Here is a 24,461-nt window from a genome sequence, read left to right as displayed (position 1 = left end):
AGAGGGACAAGGGGTAGGCTGGAGGGGGTCAGTAAGGAAAAAGGGACACATGCAATATTTTCAGGAATAAAAAATTATTTTTTTAAATCATGTTGTAGACTTGAACAACAAAAATACAATAGTACTGGATCATAATTTATAATAATATAAATACTCGTGAGTCCATACTAATATAAATGATTGCATTAGTAAATTGGGGAGAAGAGACGATCTACCTTAGAAAAATTCCAAAACAATACATATGGAAAGAATGAGGAAAATAGCAACAATTGTAGCAGGCAATATATAAGAATGGATGCTAAAACTAGTGGGTGAAAGGGTGAGGAGAAACAGAAATTTGCATTGGACAAATGATCTCCCCAAGATATGTATTAATAGCAAGGGGAGCTATTAGCTTTACAGTGGAAACATCTGGCAGACATCACCTTAACCAAGTAATCAAAGTATACAGCATCATCATAAAACTCCTAACATGACAGATCGAGGACACAATATCGCTTCGGTGATATTCTTGCCAAAAATGCAAAACCACATTCTAAATATGAGAAAACATCAGGCAAATTCAAATTGAGGGATGTCCTACAAAATTCACCAGTATTCTTCAAAAGTGTCAAGGTCATAAAAAATTAGGAAAGATTGAGGAACTATTATATACTGGAGATGGGATATGACAATTAGATGCAATGTCGGAACCTGGATTGGATCCTCGAATAGAAAAAGGGAAAACTATAGAATAAAATACAGATATTCCAACAAGGTCTGTAGCTAGGTAATAGTATTATGCCAATGTTAATTTCCAGTTTTGATTATTGCACACAGTTATCTAAGCACACCTGGACTCTGTACTACTTTTGCAACTTTGCTGAAGTCTAAAATTACCTCTCAAAGTCAAGAGTTAAAACTCTAATGTTGTAGAAAATATTTATGTTTGAAAAAATTATTGTGATATAATTAAGAAGAATGATAGTGTATGATCCTATTGCCCAAAAAAACACTCCCAAAACATTGACAGATGGTTGGGATTATTAATAGGTAATTTTTTTCTTTTCCTCTTCCTCTGTCTCCTCCTCCTCCTTATTTTGCAATGAATTCTGCACTAAAGAGTAAGGTTTTTGTTTTAATTATTCAACCCAGCCTCAGAGTATTGTTGCTCCATCACATCAATCCACCACTATTTGCTAAAGAAAGTCATCTGTAGATATGTACAGATATGTACATCTATCTGTTTAAGTACCTAAAACATACTTTCTCTTCTTCAGATCAGACTGACCTCTAGTTCCCAAAATCTCAGAAATGAAGTTAATCCTCCTGAGTTTTGTGATGACAGACATCATCCTTCAACAGCCAAATATAAACACACTCTCTCCCAAATGCATTTCCATTGCAGATTTTTCCAAATCCATGATCAATCTACTCTCTTCTAAAATTGTCTAATTCCTTAAAATATTTTTTACCAACTGGTGATTCATGATGCTAAAAGTTTGCAATGCAGGTCATGGTATCCCTGGAAAAGATTTGTGCCAACACTGAATGTTTAATCAGCTACTGGTACTGTGAGGTGAAATTGTTACCAGGGAACCCCCGGGGTGGGGGACTTGGGCTGCCTGTCAAAATGTCCAATAATGAAGGCAGGGTTGAATCATATAACGAGATTATTGAGAAGGCCAGCCAACCAAGAAGACAGGGAGCTTACAAGCATCCAAAACCTGTCTTATAGCAAGGTGCAGGGGACAGGATTATATTGGGGAAATGGACTAGGGTGAGGTTGGGAAAGGAATGCAATTGCATTGGTCCTGGGGCCCAGCAGAATTCAACTATTGCTCTTGGTTTTTAAGTGATGAGATGATGTCTTGGCTCCTGGTAGGGTCGGCCTGACCATGCTTAATGGCTCTGCTTGCTTGCTGGGTATAATGTACATTGTCCACAGCTGAATCACATCCTCAATCACTTTGCTTGGGATCAAAGGGAGTATGCAGGTGCACCAGCCTAAGAAATGAAACTCGGAAAAACTTAACCCTCTATTCCCATAAGTATATGTACTCTAGAATTTCAAATTGATATGATTATCTTTCAGATTAATTGAGGCGCTCTATATACCAGCTTATAAAAACCCCTGCCCCTATCAAATGAGAGAAGAGGAAGGTAGATAATGCAACACAATAGTGCCTGGATTATTCTTGAAGAATTGAGGGAGCTAAGGAAGAACAGCTATGCCTAGTCACCTGCTGGCTCTGTAGGGGTGGGGACGCGACAGGAGTAGTGAAACAGAGTAATAGCAGTTTTCATGGGGTGTTTTAATTTTGCAGAATACTAGCATAGAAGTTATATACATTTAATATATATCTATTTTAATTGATTTCAGAGAGGAAGGGAGCGGGAGAGAAAGACGGAAACATCAATGATGAGAGAGAATTATTGATCAGCTGCCTCCTGCACACCCCACACTGGGGATCGAGCCCATAACCGGGAATCGAACTGTGACCTCCTGGTTCATTGGTCAATGCTCAATCACTGAGCCACTCAGGCTGGACATAAGTTATATACATTTAAACAATGTAGTGGTTGCTCAAAATATAGTAGAAACTGAATTTTCTGCTTCAGACTCTAGTGCTCCTTTCTGTATGGACAAATATCTTCTCTAATAAAAGAGAAACATGGTAATTAACCATAACTTCGCTACCCTTCCCATTGGCTAATCAGGGCGATATGCAAATTAACTGCCAACCAAGATGGCAGCCAGCAGCCAGGCAGCTGAAGCGAACAGGAAGGCTTGTTTGCTCCAGTGACAGAGGAAGTCAGGTTCCCCGCCTGCCGCTGTGGCCTCTCAGTTGCTCTCTAAGAAACTATGTTGTAAATATAAAAGCTAAACAAAACCCAGAAACATGCTTTCAGTCAGCTGGGATCTCAGAGCTGGAGTCGCAACAAAGTTTCAAATACAGAAGGTAAACAAAGCCCAGAAACCTGCTTTCAGCAGCCGAGGTCTCAGAGCTGGAGCTGAGCCGCAGAGCTAAAGACGGCTCTCAGCTCCAGTGACAGCCATAGAAGGTAAATAAATCCCAGAATAAAAAAGAAAAAAGAAAAAAGAAATAAAAGAGAGGTTGGGAGCTTCAGTCACCACCAGCCTGAAAACAGCCCTCAGCCCCTCACCCAGACTGGCCAGGCACCCCAGTGGGGACCCCCAACCTGAAGGGGGTGTGACCAGCTACAGCCATCATCCCCTCAACCAGGTTGGCCAGGCACCCCAGTGGGGACCCCCACCCCAAAAGGGGTGTGATCAGCTGAAAACAGCCATCATCACCTCATCCAGGCTGGCGAGGCACCCAAGCGGGATCCCCACCCTGATCCAGGACACCCTTCAGGGCAAACCAGCAGGGCCCCACCCGTGCACCAGGCCTCTATCCTATATAGTAAAAGGGTAATATGCCTCCCAGCACCAGGATCAGCGGAGCCGCAAGGCCTCCCGAACCTGGGATCAGCGGAGCCGCGAGGCCCCCCGGCACCAGGATCAGCGGAGCCGCGAGGCCTCCCGAACCCGGGATCAGTGGAGCTGCGAGGCCTCCTGGCCCCTGGAGCAGCGTGACAGGGGGCAGTGCCCAAACCCCCTGATCGCCCTGCGGCTCTGTGTGTGACAGAGGGTGGGGTCACAATCTCCCTATCCGCCCTGCTCTGTTCGTGACAGGGGAAGGCGCCCCAACCCTCTGATCGGCCCTGCTCTGTGCCTGATGGGGGGAGCTCCCCAACCCCCTGATCGGCCCTGCTCTGTGTGTGACAGGGGGTGGAGCCACAACCTCCCCATCAGCCCTGCCTTGAGTGTGACAGGGGGTGGCGCCCCAACCCCCCAATCAGCCCTACCCTGAGCGTGACTGAGGGTGGCATCGCAACTTCCTGATCCACCTTGCTCTGTGCATGGCAGGGGGGATCTTCCCAACCCCTTGATTGGCCCTGCTCTGTGGGTGACAAGGGGGAGCTCCCCAACCCCTTGATCAGCCCTGCTCTGTGTGTGACAGGGTATGGAGCACCAACCCCCCTTGATGGGCCCTGCTCTGTGTGTGACAGGGGGCAGCACCCCAACCCCCTGATCGGCCGGCTCTGTATGTGACAGGGGGGAGTGCCCCAAAGCCCTGATCAGCCCTGCTCTGTGCGTGACAGGGGGTGGCGCCGCAACCTCCCCATCGACCCTGCCTTGAGTGTGACAGGGGGTGGCGCCCCAACCCCCCAATCGGCCCTACCCTGAGCGTGACTGGGGGTGGCATCACAACCTCCCAATCCGCCCTGCTCTGTGCATGACAGGGGGCGGCACCCCAACTCCCCAATCAGCCCTGCTCTGAGCCCGACCAGGGGCTGCACCTAGGGATTGGGCATGCCCTCTGCCACCTGGGAGCGGGCCTAAGCCAGTAGGTTGTTATCTCTCGAGGGGTCCCAGACAGTGAGAGGGCACAAGTGGGGCTGAGGGATAACCCCCTCCCCACCACCAGTGCACAAATTTTTGTGCACCGGGCCTCTAGTTATCTATATTAACAAATATTAACCCCCCCCACCACCACCACCACCAAAGAAGTACGAATTTCCTACAATGGACCCATATTTATACTCTGTATTACAAGTCAAATCTCTTCCTGTTACCAGCTGGTAATTAGCTTATTCCCAGAAGCACTAGAGGACATGACAAATACAGTTGTAGTTTTAATTTTCTGCTATAATTCTTTTTTTAATAAATCTTTATTGTTCAGATTATTACAGATCTTCCTCTTTTTTCCCCCCATAGCTCCCCTCCACCCGGTTCCCACCCCACCCTATGCCCTTACCCTCACCATTGTCCTCGTCCATAAGTGTAAGATTTTTGTCCAATCTCTTCCCACACCCCCCACGCTCCCTTCCTCCCGCCCCGAGAATTGTCAGTCCACTCCCTTTCTATGCCCCTGATTCTATTATAATCACCAGTTTATTCTGTTTTTCAGATTTTTTTATTCACTTGATTTTTAGATTCACTTGTTGATAGATATGTATTTGTTGTCACTTTGTTGCTCATAATTTTTATCTTTACCTTTTTCTTCCTCTTCTTAGAGAATACCCTTCAGCATTTCATATAATACTTGTTGGGTGATGATGAACTCCTTTAGTTTTTTCTTTATCTGACTTTCAATTCTGAATGATAGCTTTGCTGGGTAGAGTAATCTTGGTTGTAGATTCTTGCAATTCATCATTTTGAATATTTCTTGACATTCCCTTCTGGCCTGCATAGTTTCTATTGAGAAATCAGCTGGCTGTCGTATGGGTACTCCCTTGTAGGTAATTGTTTTTCTCTTGCTGCTTTAAAAATTCTCACTTTGTCTTTTACCCTTGGCATTTTCATTATGATGTGTCTTGTTGTGGTCTGCTTTGGATTCCTCTTGTTTTGGGTTCTCTGCGTTTCCTGGACTTGTAAGTCTATTTCTTTCACCAGGTATGGGAAGTTTTCTGTCATTATTTCTTCAAATAGGTTTCAATATCTTGCTCTCTCTCTTCTTCTGTCACCCCCATCATTCGGATGTTGATACACTTGAAGTTGTCCCAGAGGCTCCTTACACTATCTTGATATTTTTGGGTTCTTTTTTCTTTTCTTTTTTTTTTAATTTTTTAATTAAATCTTTATTGTTCAGATTATTACATTTGTTCCTCTTTTTTTCCCCCATAACTCCCCTCCTCCCAGTTCCCGCCCCACCATCCGCCCTCACTCCCCACCCACTGTCCTCATCCATAGGTGCACGATTTTTGTCCAGTCTCTTCCCACATCTCCCACACCCCTTTCCCCCCCAAGAATAGTCAGTCCATTCCCTTTCTATGTCCCTGATTCTATTATAATCACCAGTTCATTCTGTTCATCGGATTATTTATTCACTTGATTCTTAGATTCACTTGTTGATAGATGCATATTTGTTGTTCATAATTTGTATCTTTACCTTTTTCTTCCTCTTCCTCTTCTTAAAGGATACCTTTCAGCATTTCATATAATCCTGGTTTGGTGGTGATGAACTCCTTTAGCTTTTCCTTATCTGTGAAGCTCTTTATCTGACCTTCAATTCTGAATGATGGCTTTGCTGGATAAAGTAATCTTGGTTGTAGGTTCTTGGTATTCATCACTTTGAATATTTCTTGCCACTCCCTTCTGGCCTGCAAAGTTTCTGTTGAGAAATCAGCTGACAGTCGTATGGGTATTCCCTTGTAGGTAACTGAGTTTCTTTCTCTTGCTGTTTTTAAGATTCTCTCTTTATCTTTTGCTCTTGGCATTTTAATTATGATGTGTCTTGGTGTGGTCCTGTTTGGATTCCTTTTGTTTGGGGTTCTCCGCGCTTCTTGGACCTGTAAGTCCATTTCTTTCACCAGGTATGGGAAGTTTTCTGTCATTATTTCTTCAAATAGGTTTCAATATCTTGCTCTCTCTCTTCTTCTGTCACCCCCATCATTCGGATGTTGATACACTTGAAGTTGTCCCAGAGGCTCCTTACACTATCTTGATATTTTTGGGTTCTTTTTTCTTTTCTTTTTTTTTTAATTTTTTAATTAAATCTTTATTGTTCAGATTATTACATTTGTTCCTCTTTTTTTCCCCCATAACTCCCCTCCTCCCAGTTCCCGCCCCACCATCCGCCCTCACTCCCCACCCACTGTCCTCATCCATAGGTGCACGATTTTTGTCCAGTCTCTTCCCACATCTCCCACACCCCTTTCCCCCCCAAGAATAGTCAGTCCATTCCCTTTCTATGTCCCTGATTCTATTATAATCACCAGTTCATTCTGTTCATCGGATTATTTATTCACTTGATTCTTAGATTCACTTGTTGATAGATGCATATTTGTTGTTCATAATTTGTATCTTTACCTTTTTCTTCCTCTTCCTCTTCTTAAAGGATACCTTTCAGCATTTCATATAATCCTGGTTTGGTGGTGATGAACTCCTTTAGCTTTTCCTTATCTGTGAAGCTCTTTATCTGACCTTCAATTCTGAATGATGGCTTTGCTGGATAAAGTAATCTTGGTTGTAGGTTCTTGGTATTCATCACTTTGAATATTTCTTGCCACTCCCTTCTGGCCTGCAAAGTTTCTGTTGAGAAATCAGCTGACAGTCGTATGGGTATTCCCTTGTAGGTAACTGAGTTTCTTTCTCTTGCTGTTTTTAAGATTCTCTCTTTATCTTTTGCTCTTGGCATTTTAATTATGATGTGTCTTGGTGTGGTCCTGTTTGGATTCCTTTTGTTTGGGGTTCTCCGCGCTTCTTGGACCTGTAAGTCCATTTCTTTCACCAGGTGAGGGAAGTTTTCTGTCATTATTTCTTCAAATAGGTTTTCAATATCTTGCTCTCTCTCATCTTCTGGCACCCCTATAATTCTGATGTTGGTACGCCTGAAGCTGTCCCAGAGGCTCCTTACACTATCCTCGCATTTTTGGATTCTTTTTTCATTTTGCTTTTCCGGTTGGGTGTTTTTTGCTTCCTCGCATTTCAAATCATTGACTTGATTCTTGCGATCATCTAGTCTGCTGTTGGGAGTCTGTATAATATTCTTTATTTCAGTCAGTGTATGCTTAATTTCTAGTTGGTTCCCCAATATAACATTGAGGGTCTCATTAGTTTTCTTGTAGATCTCATTAAGTTTATCGGCGGCTTCTAAACAGTTCTTGAGAGACCTTAAAAGTGTGGTTCTGAACTCTAGATCTTCCATTGACAATTTTGTCCTGTTTCTTTGTCTCCGCATTTTGTTATGCTTCCTTGGTGCACCCCCTAGTGGTCTTTGTTTGTGGTTTTATAGTTAAATCTTGATTGTTGTAGCTAATTCCAGGGAGGGTTTGACCTCCAGGCCAAGTGGCTATGAGAATCAGCTGTGTCAGCAGTGAGAGAACTTCTGTCCTCTAGGGAGGTGCTAATCTGGCGTTTGCCTGAGGCTATCCGGCAAATGCCTCTGTGCAGGGCTTGGGCGGGGCGGGTAGCACAGGATCAACAGGGTGGGCCTGAGAGAGCAGTTATGGCGGCTCTCAGTCCTGTCCCCAGGGGCTCTGCCTCTCTGAGTCCCAGCACCCGCTGCAAAGCTCGGAGAGAAAGCTGCACTAGCTCTGACCGAAGCCAGACAGACCCGCTTCTCCCGTTTGAGTCTGGGTCCCTAAAGACTCGCTCGGATCTGGAGCTCAGAGTCTGCGACTCCCTCCCGATTGAAAACGCCAACCGCGCCCTCCGCTGCCAGCCCGCTCAGCGCACTCCGCACCTCAGAATTTGACTTCAGCAGAGCGCCTCCTCTGAGTGTCCGTATGCGTTTCTCTTTCCTCCTAGTTGTAGGACTTCCACTCAGCCAGCGTTCCAGTGGTTCTGGGTGATGTCCGTTCCGTCTTTTAGTTTCACTTTTGAAGTAGTTGTTCAAAGCAGCAAACTCCGGCGTTAACCTATGCCGCCATCTTGGTTCTCCTGGGTTCTTTTTGCTTTTTGCTTTTCTGGTTGGGTGTTTTTTGTTTCTTCATATTTCAAATCATTGACTTGATTCTTGCGATCCTCTAGTCTGCTGTTGGATCTCTATATATTATTATTTATTTCAGTCAGTGTATGCTTAATTTCTGATTGGTCCTTTTTCATATCCTTGAGGATCTCACTAAATTTCTCAGAGGTTTCTCGAAGATTCTTGAGTAGCCTTATAACCACGGTTTTGAACTCTATATCCAGTATTTTGCTTTCATCCATTTCTTTCATTTGTGACATGTTTCTTTGTTTCCGCATTTGGCTGCTTCCCTGTGTTTGTTTCTATGTACAATGGGGCCTTGACTTACGAGTTTAATTTGTTCCTAGACAGAGCTTGTTAAGGAGCTCATTAAGGAACTCATTAACTCAAAGTACTCTATCAACTCAATGCAAAAAATTGGCTGAGAGACAGCTGGTATCTCAAAAAACTCGTTAGTCAGGACACTCGTAAGTCAAGGCCCCACTGTACTTACTGGGTAGCTGCTAAGTCTCCTTGAGTTGATAGAACGGCCTTGTGTGTTTGGTGTCCTATAGGGCCCAGTGTCTTAGCCTCTTTACTCACCGCAGGTGGATGCTCTTGGTGCACCCCTTTGTGGGCTGTGTGCATAGTCTTGTTGTAGTTAAGCCTTGATTGCTGTTGATATCACTGGGAGGAATTGACCTCCAGGCCAGTTGGCTGTGATGACCAGCTGTGTCTACACTGGAAGATCTGTTGCAAAGGAGACACCCTTATGGGGCAGGACTTGCTTCAGTAGGGCTTTGGTGCTCATTGAGTCTGCTGCTTGAGTGTGTCTCTTATGGATGTGAAGAGTTGTAATCCAGCCCTAGCTGGTTTGGCTCAGTGGATAGAGCGTTGGCCTGTGGACTGATGGGTCCCTGGTTCGATTCCAGCCAAGCACAGGTGCCTGGGTTTTGGGCTTGATCCCCAGTAGGGGGCGTGCAGGAGGCAGCCAATCAATGATTCTCTCTCGTTGATGTTTCTCTCTCTCTCTCATTCTCCTTTCCTCTCTGAAATCAATAAATATATTTTTTAAAGAGTTGTAATCCATTATGGTCTCACTCTGACCACTCCCTGGGTACACTGGCTCCTGGATCTCCAAGGAGGTGCAAGGTCAGTCACTGTCTGGGGCCGCCCAGCAAGAGCTACAGAGACATCTGAAGATTCCTCCTCTTTGTATGGAGTTTGGAAGTGCCCAGATGTGTCCCAGATGTGAAGCAAGGCCGCTGCTGCTGCCAGGTAGTGGGCCTTCTTTTGGAATCTCTGGGGCTCTCTGACCCAGCTGCAGTTTGTTTTAGGCGAAAGGACAGGCCATTCATATGCAAAAGCTGATGCGAACAGCTTGGATGGGGTTGTAAATTGTGTGGGGCGGGGTCTCTGATAATCACCAGGGCGGAGCAAACAGCAATGGCTGCCTTGAACCAGAAAAGTCCCTGGTTCTCCAAGTCCCGTGCACTCGTGCAGGAACAATGGTCGCTACAAGCACCTCTAAGAGTAAGCCACCCTCGCGTTCCTGTCTCAATGCCAGACAGTCCACTTTCTCCCCGTATGTGTCTGGGTCCCCCAGAGTCTTGCCAGGACCTGGAGTTCAGAGCAAGCAGGAGCTTGTATCTCCCTCCTGGTTTAAAGAATAGCACATCAAGATGCCAGCACCTTCCGCACCTCCACACCTCTTACCAGTCTCAATGAGCTTTCTTCACCTCTCTAATTGTGGAATTTCCACGGTTCTGGGTGGTAGTTGTTCTGCCATTTAGTTGTAATTTTGATGTGGTTGTGAGAGGCAGCATGTATAGGTGATTACCTATGCCGCCATCTTGGTTTCCCTGCTATAATTCTTACAATATATTTATTTAATTCAAGTTTTGGTAATTGTTCCCACAAATTAATTCAAATTGATATGCTAAATACTCATATTGCATCTATCTTTGTATATGTACATATAAGACATACATACATATTCATATCATGTGTATGCAAGGGGGGTGGGAGGACAATGAGAAGACACAGGCTATCTTGTGAAAAGGACAAAAATGAGGTCAAAGTTGTCTCATCCATAAATGATCAAGGTCCCCATATTACAGTAGATAATATTTTGTTTGTAAGGTGTTATTCTGATTTCACTTTTAATCACTAAATCACAGTCCTGTAGGTAGGGGAGAAGTTGTTCTCTTTCATTTAGACATAAGTGAACAAAACACAGAAGATAAAGTGAGTCATCAAAGATATTTGGGAGAATAAAGAAAAAGGTCACCTTTATATGCTCTTTGTAGAGGGAAATTTGCCAACACTTATCAAAACAGAGGATGGAGAAACAAAGAGAAAAGATAGCCCTATTATCCAACAATTATGTTTCTGAGAATTTATCCTAGAGAAATTCTTGAATATTCAAAAAGTACATGTAAAATATAGTTCGTAATGAAGAAAAAATGGACACAACCTAAATATTTTTTAATAGGGGAATAGTTTGGTTCCTGTTATCCATTGCTTCCTAACAAACTGACCCAAAAATTGTGCCCTAAAAGAACCACCATTTTGTTGTTATCTTTCATAATTCTGTGGGTCAGGAATTTCTTCAGGGCACATAAGAAAAGAATCGTCATCCTAGCTGGTTTGGCTCAGTGGATAGACTGTCAGCCTGTGGACTGAAGGGTCCTGGGTTCCATTCTGGTCAAGAACACATGCCCAGGTTGCAGGCTCAATCCTCAGTGTGGGGTATGCAGGAGGCAGCTGATCAATGATTCTCTCTCATTATTGATGTTTCTATCTCTCTCACCCTTGCTCTTCCTCTCTGAAATCAATTTAAAAATATATTTTAAAGAAGGAACTTTGCCAAAACCTGTTTGGCTCAGTGGATAGAGCGTCGGCCTGCGGACTGAAAGGTCCCAGGTTCGATTCCAGTCAAGGGCATGTACCTGGGTTGCGGGCACATCCCCAGTGGGAGATGTGTAGGAGGCAGCTGATCGATGTTTCTCTCTCATCGATGTTTCTGACTCTCTATCTCTCTCCCTTCCTCTCTGTGAAAAATCAATAAAATATATTTTTTAAAAAAAGGAACTTTAACAACAACAAAAAATAATCGTCTCTGTTCGTCATATCTGATTCATAGCTGGGGTGACATGAATGCCCCCATAGGCTGGACAGCTGGAGACTGACTGCACATCTCTACGTCCTCATGTAGTCTCATGCTTCTCCATTGGTCATTCCACATGGTCTTTCAGGGGCTTAGGGCTTAGAGATAGTTCCCAAAGGCTAATGTAGAACTAGCCTCAGAAGTCACAGGAGGTCACTTCTGTTGCATTCTCTGCAAAGCAAGTCACTATGGTCAGGCCAGACACAAAGGGAGGTAAATTGATTCCAATTCTTAGTGGAAGGAGGAGCAAAGAACAAAATTATGAATTAGCAAACATAATTCAGCAGCATATTAAAAGAATTATACATTATGACCAACTTGGATTTATTTCTGGAATGCAAGGATGGTTCAACAAGTGAAAATTAATCAATGTAATACACCACATCAACAGAAGGAAGGAAAAAAGCCCACAATGAACATCATACTCAATGGTGAAATATTGAAAGCCTTTCCTCTAAGATCAGGGACAAAGCAAGGATGTCCACTTTTGCCACTTCTATTTTACATAGTATTGGAAGTTCTAAATGGAATAATTAGGCAAGAAAAAAGAAATAAAAAGCATCCAAATTGGAAAAAAAGGTAAAAGTAGTATCTCTGCTTGCAGATGATATGATCTTGCATGTAGACACCCTAAATCAGTGATGGCGAACCTATGACACGCATGTCAGAGGTGACACGTGAACTCATTTTTTTGGTTGATTTTTCTTTGTTAAATGGCATTTAAATATACAAAATAAATATCAAAAATATAAATCTTTGTTTTACTATAGTTGCAAATATCAAAACATTTCTATATGTGACACGGCACCAGAGTTAAGTTAGGGTTTTACAAAATGCTGACACGCCGAGCTCAAAAGGTTCGCCATCACAGCCCGAAATATTCCACCAAAAATACTATTAAAACTAATAATTCACGCCGAAACCGGTTTGGCTCAGTGGATAGAGCGTCGGCCTGCGGACTGAGAGGTCCCAGGTTCGATTCCGGTCAAGGGCATGTACCTGGGTTGCGGGCACATCCCCAGTAGGGGGTGTTCAGGAGGCGGCTGATTGATGTTTCTCTCTCATCGATGTTTCTGACTCTCTATCCCTCTCCTTTCCTCTCTGTAAAAAATCAATAAAATATATTAAAAAAAAAAAACAAAAAAAAAAACTAATAATTCAGCAAAGTAGCAGGATACTAAGTCAACACACAAAAATAGGTTGGATTCCTCTGCATGAACAACGAACAATCTGAAAAGGAAATTACAAAACCAAATTCTATTTACAATAGCATCAAAAAGCATAGAATACTTAGGAATTAACTTAGCCAAGAAAGTGAAACACATGTACAATGAAAACTATAAAACATTGCTAAAAGAAATTGAGACATAAATGGAAACACATCTCATGTTCATGAATTGAAAAATGTAATATTGTTAAAATATCAATGCTACCCAAAGCAATCTACAGATTCAGTGTAATTCCTATCCAAATCCCAATGACAGTTTGTGAAGAAATAGAAAAACCCATCTTAAAATTCATATGGAATCTCAAGGGATCCCAAATAGACAAAATAATCTTTAAAAAAAACAAAATTGGAGGATTCACACTTCCCAATTTCAAATTCATTGTTAGTGAGATTGTAAAATGGTACAGTCACTATGGAGCAGTATGCAGTTCCACAAAAATTTAAAAATAAAATTATCATATGATCCAGCAATTCTTTCTGGGAATATACACAAAAGAGTAAAAGCAGGGTCTCAAAGAGATATTTGTACACCCATGTTCATAACAGCATTATTCACAGTAGCTAAAATGTACAAGTAACCAAGTATCCATCAACAATGGATTGATAAGCAAAATGTGGTCTATACATATAATGGAATATTATTCAGCCTTAAAAAGGCAGGAAACTCTGTAATATATTACAATATGGATGAATCTTGAGGGCATTATGCCAAGTCAAATAAGCTAGTAACAAAAGGACAAATACTGAATGAGTCTACATATATGAGGTACCTAAATTAGTCAAAAATCATAAAAACAGGAAGTGTAATGGTAGTTGCCAGGAGCTATTGGGAGGAGAGAATGAAGAGTTGTTTACTGGATATGGAGTGTCAGTTCTACAAGATGAAGTTATACGGATGGATGGTGGTGGTATTTGCACAACAATGTAAATGTATTTAAGACCACTAAACTGTACACTTAAAAATGGTTAAGATAGTAAATTTTGTTATGTGTATTACACTACCAAAAAAAACAACCAGTATGCAGTTATAAGTTCTGGGATCTTATCTTCTAGCTTGGGCCTATAACGGGGCCATAAACATAAACACTGCTAATGAATTAAAGGACCCAGATCCACTCAAAACAATTTATCTCAAAAGTTCTGGAGATGGATGGTGGTGGTAGCTGTACTACAGTGTGAATGTATTTAATGTCACAGAACTGTACACTTAAATATGGCTTAAACGGTAAATTTATTTTATGTATATTTTACCACAATTTTAAAAAATCTTAGCCTGAACTGAACACAGGCTGACAGAGGTTTTGATTTCTCTGCAACTTGGTTAATAAAGCAATCAGTAGGAAATGCTACCTGTAGCACTCTCACCCCAATTCTCACTGACTCCTTGTGATCTTGAGATAACACAGCATATTAAAAACCCCAGAAGAGCAAATCTTAGTAGGTTGCTTCCATTTAATGCAAGAAGTATTTATTGCACTATTTACTATGTGCAAATTATTATTTTTTTTAAAAAGCACAAAATAGAGTAGTGATGCAATTCAAGTGAAGTCTGCCAGTGGCCTTAAGCAGTTCTTGGATGTTTGTAAACCTGGCTCTAAGATATGGATTCCTTTTAAGTCTAGAATCATCAAAACTCTCACACATACATTCAGTGAAAATCTGTAATAGCTTATATCTAGTCAGCTTCTCTTTTCATAAAGTACTATGGAGTGTTTCTGAAACATATTTGCAAAATTACAATTAATGAAGTAAAACCTCATAAGAGAAAATGCAGCTCTTGCCACCACATAATGCAATGAAACAGTACAATTTGAAAATAGTACGGTCAGAAGGAGACTAAGAATTATGTAAAACACCCCCAGGAGTTTACAGAATAGGTACATAGTCCACATGATGCACTCTATCTGGAGGTTTCCCTCTACTGTCAAAAAAAATAGTTAAAAAAATTTAAATTATTGCCCAGCCAGTGTTGCTCAGTGGTTGAGCATCAATCTCTGAACAGAAGGTCATAGTTTAATTCCCTGTTGGTGTGCATGCCCAGGTTGCAGGCTCAATCCCCAGTGGGAGGTGTGCGTAAGGCAGCCATCAATGATTCTCTCTTCCTCTCTGATATCAATAAAAATATATTAAAAAATTTTTGAATAAAATATTAAGTTCATTGAATAAAAAGAAAATAGTTAAAACTGAAAAAGCAAACGTTTCCCATTTATTCTTTCAGCTCAATTTTAAGTTTGACAGATATTTAATATAATTTTAGAAATATTATATCATTAAACTATAAATAGTATATTTAATGCAGCTCCAATTTTCCACCATGCCGGGAGCCGGTCCATCTTTGCTGTTTCAAGGGACCTGGCATATATGGCATACTGTTCTTAATATGTTTGCTCACCTTCTTGGCACTATGTGTTTTAACCAAGGTCACCTCTCTGAGAAAGGTTGTTTCCCCAGGTAGGGATTTTCCCCTGAAGTTAGGGAGGGAATAAAACCCCTTAACTAAGTGCCAGGCGGGTAATTAATCACTTTAACTATGAACAATCATGCTTAAGCTACATAATCTTTACTCCCTGGAATGGAGATAAGAAACGCCCTAACCTTTGGAATAGAGATTGATAGGATTGGAATCAACTGGTATAAATACAGATGTAACAAGACAACAGGACACAGAACCTAGACCAGCTGTGGGCAAACTACAGCCCGCGGGCCAGATCCAGCCCGTTTGAAATGAATAAAACTAAAAAAAAGAGACCGTACCCTTTTATGTAATGATGTTTACTTTGAATTTATATTAGTTCACACAAACACTCCACCCATGCTTTTGTTCCGGCCCTCCGGTCCAGTTTAAGAACCCATTGTGGCCCTCGAGTCAAAAAGTTTGCCCACCCCTGACCTAGACACAGAACCTAGACACAGAACCTAGACACAGAACCTAGAGACAGAAGAACTTCGCTGGAGAGAACATGGCAAAAGATCCTGGACAGAAACTGGCCACAGAACCTAGAGACAGAACCTAGCAAGAGAACCTGGCTGAAGAACCTAGAGACAGAACCTGGCTACAGAACCTGGATAGAAGAACATGGCAAGAGAACCTGACTAGAACCTGGTGACTGAACCTGGCTGGAGAACCTGGACAGAACCTGGCTTGAGAACCTAGCGAGGGAACATGGCTACAGAACCTGGCTGGAGAACCTGGAGAACCTGGCTGGAGAACCTAGCAAGAGAACATGGACACAGAACCTGGCTGGAGATCCTAACCAGAACTTTGCTGGAGATCCTGAACAGAATTTGGCTGGAGATCCTGGCTAGAGAGCCTGGCTAGGCTGCTGATCAACTGAACGCTGTCTCCGTGTCATTCCTTCTTTGCCGACTCCGTCCACACCTTTGGGGACCCCTGGACCTGCTGGGGTGGGACCCCAGCACCACCACTTACCGTAACTTGCACATCTTAATTCCAAGCCAGTCCATTTTGCTCTAACAATTTTGTTTTAAATTATAAAACATAAACTTTTAGAACCAATATAATACAATTCTGCATAAAGAAAATATTAGTAATTGCTTCCACCCTGTGATGGTTAAATTCTGTGTCAAGTTGGACAGGCTTTGGTGCCCAGTTTTACAGCAAATACTAGATGTTACTATGAAGGTATTCTATAGATGTTGAATAACATCTGCAATCAGTTGACTTTAAGATTATACTCCAGCCCGGCTGGCATGGCTCAGTGATTGAGCATCGACCTATGAACCAGGAGGTCATGGTTCGATTCCTGGTCAGGGCACATGCCCGGATTGAGGACTTGATCTCTGGTAGGGGGCATGCAGGAGGCAGTCAATCAATTATTCTCTCTCATCATTGATGTTTCTATCTCTCTCTCCCCCTCCCTTCCTCTCTGAAATCAAGATATATATATTTTTGAAGATTATACTCCATTACACAAGTGGGCCTCATTCAATCAGTTAAAGAACTTAAGGGGAAATAAAAACAAGGTTTCCAAGAGAAGGACTTCTGACTCAAGACTGTAACATAGAAATCCTGTCTGAGTTTCCAGTCTGCTAACCTGATAACGTGCAGGTTTCATACTTACCAGTCCTCCACAATCACATGAGCCTAATCCTTAAAGTAAATCAATCTCTCTCTCTCTCTCTCTCTCTCTCTCTCTCTCTCTCTCTCTCTCTCACACACACACACACACACACACACACCTATTGGGTCTATTTCTCTGGAGAACCCTAATGCACACCCTTTAAATACATTCCCTACTTACATAAGTTTTAAGCTTTCTTCCTAAGAAATGAGATCATGATATACATAGGAGTCTGCATCTCAACTTTTTCCTACTTAATATCATGAACATCTTTCCAGGTGAGCAGGCTGAGATTTAACTCCTTCTCATGTGCCACACAGTAAGTCATTACATGGGTGGACCAGCTTATTTAACCTGGCCCATCCATATCAATAAAGAGATTGTTTCCAGTATTTTGCTCTTGGTGTTTTTGGTTCCATTATTTGCATCAAGCTTTCAAGAAACAGATTTATATACTACCCTTGTCTTATACTCCCATGCCTTGCTTCCAAATGATTTACTTATCATCTACTGAGCATTTACCCTGTAGATTTTTCCAGCTAACACTTTAACAACAAATAGCCTGGATTTAAAGCCAATTGTGTCTAACAGATGCAATGGTCAAAGTGGAAGTTCTACTGTTCAGGCATTTGGGACACGCCAGCTGCCAGCTGTTCTCACTGACCCTCATACAAAGTCAATTGTGCATGGGTATGTCATTTAATCTCTTAGGTAGGAAAACCGAAACAAAACATCTCCCTCTTTTTTCCAATTCTATTTTTTCAATAAACTACTGTTTGATTTAAATGTTAAGAAAACAGGCACCTAGAAAATACTTTTTTTTTTTTTGAATTTATCAAAACGCACTACCTTTATTCCTTCAGTAAATAAGCATAAAGCCAAATAGGAAGTATTCTTTGTCACTTTGAATGATGAATGTTAAATATTTTATCATTATCTAAAGATGTTAATGGACATATGCATGAAATATTTAACCACAGATAGCGTGAAGATCAGATTGGAATGATGAGGCCTTACCTGAATATTTTAAGCTGGGCTTACTTATCTAAAGTATATGGGAAGGTGTCAGCCCAGCCAGGATACATGGCAGCAACATTACACAATGACAGACAGAGGCACAAGCTTTTAGGCTTACCTGGGCCTCAACCATGGCCATGCAGTTGAAGCCATTAGCTGAGTGGCCAGACAATCGATAACTTTAATACACCCCCCTCCCCTGTGATCAGCCTTATATTCTTAAGGTTGAGCAATCTGCACTTAGCCTTGTCTGGATTATTCCAAGTTAAATCTCATCTGAGCCAAGTGCACGTCATCAGCATCAACGTCATCCACTATGTTGCATGGTCTGGAGAACACCAAAGATAGGGTATGATGCATAAACACAGTCTCCTTTATCATCCTCAGTCCCCCAAACTAACACAACTAGCTTCAATTATTATCTTAAACGAAGTGTTCTGAAACTGAAAAAAAAAGGTTAATGTTTATGAATGATGGGAAAGATAAAAAAATTCAGTTTTGGTTCTGTTGAGTTGCCTATTACCTCCAAGTGAAGGTTTCCAGTGGGTGGGCTGGATTTCTGATTCTGGAGTGGAGGGCAGAGGTCTGGGATAGAAGGTCCAGGCTACAGGGTAGAGATTTTGGGGAGTAAGTATGGTGCTTAAACTCCTAAAAGTGGAGATCACCAAGCATGTGAGTGTGGATAGAAACGAGAGAAAAATCTAAGCTCTGAGTCCTGAGATTTTCAATATTAGATCTTAGGAAAAAGAGGAATAACCATCACAGGAGACTGAGAAAAGAGACTAGTGGATTAGGAGGAAAAACAGGAGAAAATTGCGTCACTGAATGCAAGAAAAAGGGTCTCAGAAAGAGGAGTTGGACTACTGTGTCAAATGGTGTCCATGGGCCAAGTAAATTGAGGAGTGAACATTGACTATTGGCTATAACATCGGGGATGTTTTGAGGACCTTAATAGAAGTAATTCCTTATGAATGGAGATAAGTTGTGTTGCCAGTGTCTCTGCTCAGCCATCTCAAACCACAGTTTAGCAGACAAATGAAGCATCAAAACCTTTGGCATCTGGGTAATGTCACAGTAGAGATTTAACCGTAATGATCTAGGGCTCTGCTGTTACAGAACCAAGAAAATACTTTTAAGTAAAAAAATTAATGAACCATGTTTGTATTTCACCCCACTGGCTATTTTATGCCAACCAGAGGTATCTCTGCCTGGGACACAGTTAACCAAGGACCCCAGCTCCTGCCCTGAGCCAGCATCAACTACTAGGAGGACAGAGGGGAGTTGAAAGTTCAGGGTACTGATGTAATCATATTGGTGTCCTTTTTTTCTTTTAATTTTTTTTTTTAAATCCTCACCAGAGGATTTTTTTCCCCATCTTTTTTAAAAAATATATTTTACTGATTTCAGAGAGGAAGGGAGAGGGAGGGATAGAAACATCAATGATGAGAGAGAATCAATTATCGGCTGCCTCCTGCATGTCCCACACTGGGGATTGAGCCCACGACCTGGACATGTGCCCTGACCGGAAATGGAACCATGATCTACTGGCTCATAGGTCCACACTAAAATAACTGAGCCACACCGGCTGGGCCCCACTGATCTTTAAAGAGAATGGAAGGGAAGGAAGGAGGGAGGGAGGGAGGGACGGAGGGAGGGAAACATGGGTGTGAGAGTGACACATTAATTGGTTGCTTCTTGAAAGCGCTCTGACCAGGGCTGGGGATCAAACCTGCAACCAAGGTATGTGCCCTTGACCTGGAATTGAACCTGAGACCCTTCTGTCCACAGGCCAATGCTCTAACCACTGAGCAACTGGCTAGGGCACATTGATGTTCTTACTCTCCACAGTACCTTGCCAACCCAACCCATGCAGCAAATTCACTGGCTCTACTGAGCCACAGAATATTTCAGATAACGGGTATCCAGGCAGTAAGACGATCCCAATAGCTTCTCTAGGCAGAAAGAAACGTCTGCAACCACTTTCCCAAATGCTATTTCTACTCCAGCCTGCTGGACTCTTTGGAGCATGTCTTAGTTCAAATGTTTCTATTTATGTGAAATAATCATAAGTCATTTTTATAATTATATATTACTCCAGTTTATTAAATAATGAAACAAGGTTTATGCCACATAATCCAACAATGTTTAAATAAAGAGCTTGAATTACAAAGGCTTATGAAACTTCATAGTCTTTATATGATATATACTATTTCTAGCCCAAGAATAAATAAGGAAAACAAGAGGCATTTTTTTTAAAATATATTTTATTGATTTTTCACAGAGAGGAAGGGAGAGAGATAGAGAGAGTTAGAAACATCGATGAGAGAGAAACATCGATCAGCTGCCTCTTGCACATCCCCCACCGGGGATGTGCCCGCAACCCAGGTACATGCCCTTGACCGGAATCGAACCCGGGACCTTTCAGTCCGCAGGCCGACGCTCTATCCACTGAGCCAAACCGGTTTCGGCAGGAGGCATTTTTTATATCACAAATCAGCAACATTTAGCTTCAATGATTACACAAACCCATGAGCAAACAAAAAAAATCCTTTGTTTTCTTTTAGGTTATAAAAGCTAAAAACCCTTTTGCCATATATAAGCAATAGCCACGGGGGAGGAGACGTCAGCCAATCCCTGCAAACAAGGGGAGTGAGTGTCCCAGGATCTCAGGTTCTCTCTTGGTTAGAAGCGTCAGTAAGTACACTAACTCTCTCAGAAAGCAGAAACACAAACAGGTTAAGAACTTGTTCTACAAAGTGTTTAATAAACCTACACTGAAGAAATACTGTGTTTTTCTCTTTAAAACATAAGTTTTACAGTGAGGCTCGAATTTCTTTTCAATCTGATAGGAACATGTATGTAATTTTAATAAATTGATATAATGAATATTGCATGACATTTACTTAGATATATGTATACTTAAAAAATAAAGTGTTTTCTACATTTAAAAAAGAGTGTTTCATAAGAAGTAATTCTTTTTTTTTTCTTGAACATATCAAGATTTTATTTTCATATAATAAAACAAAATATGAAGCTTAGAACTGGACCACTTGACCCTTTCTCTTCTTATCTCTTCCCAGGTCAAAATGCTTGTATCTCTTCATAACCAGCATTCTCTTAGATCTGCAGTTAGGCTCAACGCATTCAAGGCTCAGCACAATTTTCTTTGTACTTTTAGCCTTTGTTCAGAAAATCGGCTTAGTCTGCCCACCATAGCCACTCTGCTTCCTATCATAACGCCGCTTTCCCTGTGCATACAGCGAATCCTTATCCTTCTTGTACTGTGTTACTTTGTGGGGTTGATGCTTGCCACACTTCTTACAGAAAGTTTGGCGGGTTTTAGGAACGTTTGCCATGTTTGCAAGCACTATCGGCAGGGAAAGGAAGATCAAGAAGTAATTCTTTTATTTCTTTTCTTTCTTTTTTTTTTTTTTTTTTAAGGTTTACAGAGAGGAAGGGAGAAGGATAGAGAGTTAGAAACATCAACGAGACAGAAACATCAATCAGCTGCCTCCTGCACACCTCCTACTGGGGATGTGACCACAACCAAGGTACATGCCCTTGAGCGGAATCAAACCTGGGACCCTTCAGTCCGCAGGCTGACGCTCTATCCACTGAGCCAAACCATTTAGGGCAAGAAGTAATTCTTTAAACTCAAGGAACTCAAAACTGAAAGCCTTTCTATAGAAAGCCATTACCACATCATGGAATGTTTGGTATGGAGAAAAAAATGTCCTCATTATGAAGATATTAGAGGCCCAGTGCACGAAGTTTGTGCATGGGGGCGGGGGGCCCTCAGCCAAGCCTGCGCCCTTTCACAGTCCGGGAGCACTCAGGGGATGTCCAAGTACATTTTTAAAAAAATCACCCTGTACTTAATTTTCTTACTAACTTCTCCTTTTAAACTCCCCTCACTCTTATATTCTGTTTCTTCTTTTTATTTAACTACTAGGGGCCCGGTGCATGAAATTCGTGCACCGGGAAGGGGGGGTCCCCTCAGCCCAATGTGCACCCTTTGTCCCTTCTTGGACCCCGGTCGCTCCAGGCCTAGGCGCGGGCCTACAGGCTCGGGGTGGCCTGGCTCCTGAGGACACCTGTCCCGGGGACACAGGCCTTTTGGTGCTGGCATGCGTGCAAGTGGCTGTGGAGCGAGAACCTCCACCGGTGTTCCACATGCACTCCAGTGGGGTGCAGCCATGGCGACGTGAGGGAAACTCCAAGCCCTGCCTCCGGCTTCCACACACACCGCCCTGACCCCGCTCTCCGGCATCCGTGCACGCCACCCCGACCCAAGCTCCCCAGCATCTGCACACGCCGCCCTGACCCCAGCTCCCTGGCACCTGCGTGCGCACGCCAGCCAGGCGGCAGCTTCCCTGGCGTCTGCGCACGCCGCCCTGACCCCGGCTCCCCGGTGCCCGCACACGCGCAAGTGGCCACGGGGCGGGAACTTCCACAGGGGAAGTTTCTGCCCCGCCCCTGGTGTCTGCACGGGCAGCCCCAACCCCGGCGCCTGCGTGCAAGCACCAGCTGGGCGGAAGCTTCCCTGGCATCTGCACGCGCCACCCCGACCCCGGCACCCCAGCGCCCGGGTGCACCGCCCCGCCCCCAGCTACCATGCGCACTCAAGCTTCTGCTCCGACCCTGTCTCCCCGGGACCTGCACGCACATGCCAGCCAAGTGGGAGTTTCCTCTGTATCGACATGGCGACAGGGCGGAAGCTCCTGCCCCGCTCCTGGCTCCCCAGTGTCCACATGCACCGCCCCGCCCCCAGCTCCCCGGTGCCTGAGTATGCAAATTAACCCACCATCTTTTTCGGGTTAATTTGCATAGTCACTCCTCATTGGCTTGTGGGCATCAAGGAGGGACAGTTAATTTGCATGTTTCTCTTTTATATAGACTACAGGCCCAGTGCATGAAATTCGTGCATGGGGGCAGGTCCCTCAGCCCAGCCTGCACCCTCTCCAATCTGGGATCCCTCTTGCAATCTCCTAAACTGCTCGTCTGCCTGCCGGCCTGATCCCCCTAACTACCCTCCCCTGCCAGCCTGATCCCCCTAACTGCTCTCCCCTGCCAGCCTGATCACCCCTAACCACCTCTGCCTCAGCCCCACCACCATGGCTTTGTCTGGAAGGATGTCCGGTCTAATTAGCAGATTACCTTTTTATTAGTATAGAGGCCTGGTGCACAGGTGGGGGCCGGCTGGTTTGCCCTGAAGGCGGTCCCAGATTGGGGTGGGGGTCCCCTTGGGGGTAGGGCTAGCCTGGACAAGGGGCCTGGGATGGTTTGCAGGCCGGCCACGCCCCCGATCAGGGTGAGGGTCCCCGCTGGGGGATGGTGCCAGCCTGGGTGAGGGGCCTGGGGCAGTTTACAAGCCAGCTGCCCCAATCGGGGTGGGGGTCCCCACTGGGGAACAGGGCCAGCTTAGACGAGGGGCCTCTCAAGGTTAGCAGGCCGGCCACAGCTCCATTGGGCTGGGGGTCCCTGCTGGGGGCGGTGCCAGCATGGGCGAGGGGCCTGGGGCAGTTTACAGGTTGGCCACGCCCCCATCAGGGTGGGGGTCTCCACTAGGGGGCGCGGCCAGCCTGGGTGAGGGGCTGAGGGCCATTTGCAGGCCAGCCACGCCCCTGATCAGTGTGAGGGTCCCCGCTGGAGAGCGTGGCCTGCCTGGGTGAGGGGCTGAGGGCTGTTTGCAGGCTGGCCATTCCCCCATCAGAGTCGGGGGGTCTCTGCTGGTGGCAGGGCCTGGCTGGGCGAGGGGCCTGGGGGTGATTTGCACAGGTTGGCCAAGCCTCTAGCTTTGTCAGGAAGGACGTCTGGAAGACATCCAGTCTAATTAGCATATTACCCTTTTATTAGTATAGACTAGAGGCCCGGTGCATGAACATTCATGCACTAGAAGGGGGGTCCCTCAGCCCAGCCTGTCCCCTCTCACAGTCTGGGAGCCCTCAGGGGCGAGAGGTGACCTGGCGATCAGGGGAAGGCAATGCCCCCATCACATCTCTGCTGCTGCCATTGCCGGCAGTGCAAGCCTCGGCCGGCCCTGGTTACCTGAGCCTTGGGCGGCCCTAGCGGCTGGGCAGCCGCCATCCGAGGCTTGCCTGTGCCTTGGGCCCACCCTGGGCGGCTGGGCAGCTGACATCTGAGGCTTGCCTGCACCTCAGGCCAGCCCCAGGAAGCTGGGCAGCAGACATCCAAGTTTTGCCTGTGCCTCGGGCCGGCCTTGGGCGGCTGGGGAGCTGAAGGTGGGCCCAACCGCACCGCCCCCAGATGGGGAAAGGACTGGGGGACTCCAGTGGGGCTGAGGGGACTGGGCGCCTCCATCTTTGTGACTGTCAATTTGTATATTCCCTCTTTACTAGATAGGATTTTCCTGGCCTCACCCCATTTTAGCATCCTTCTCTTTCCTGCTTTCCCTCCCTCCCTCCCTTTGAACTCCCACGGCCCTTCTCCCTCCCTCCCTCCTCCCTTCTCTCCCTTCATTCCCTGTGCCTGTCTCCTTCTTACTCCTCCCACCCTGCCCCCCCATT

General features: G+C 44.2%; 1 pseudogene across 1 annotated transcript; it reads right to left on the bottom strand.

Moving 5' to 3' along the window:
• Positions 1-20,211: 20,211 nt before the first annotated feature.
• LOC308514854 (large ribosomal subunit protein eL42-like) lies at positions 20,212-23,278 on the bottom strand (annotated as a pseudogene). Its single transcript has one exon. The product of its transcript is annotated as a large ribosomal subunit protein eL42-like (transcript).
• Positions 23,279-24,461: the final 1,183 nt, after the last annotated feature.

This window comes from Myotis nattereri (genome assembly GCF_964212035.1).
Source record: "Myotis nattereri genome assembly, chromosome: 2".
In the NCBI taxonomy this organism is placed as follows: Eukaryota; Metazoa; Chordata; class Mammalia; order Chiroptera; family Vespertilionidae; genus Myotis; species Myotis nattereri.
The sequence above is the reverse complement of the archived record's forward strand: the minus strand, read 5'-3'. Positions and strand labels throughout refer to the sequence as shown.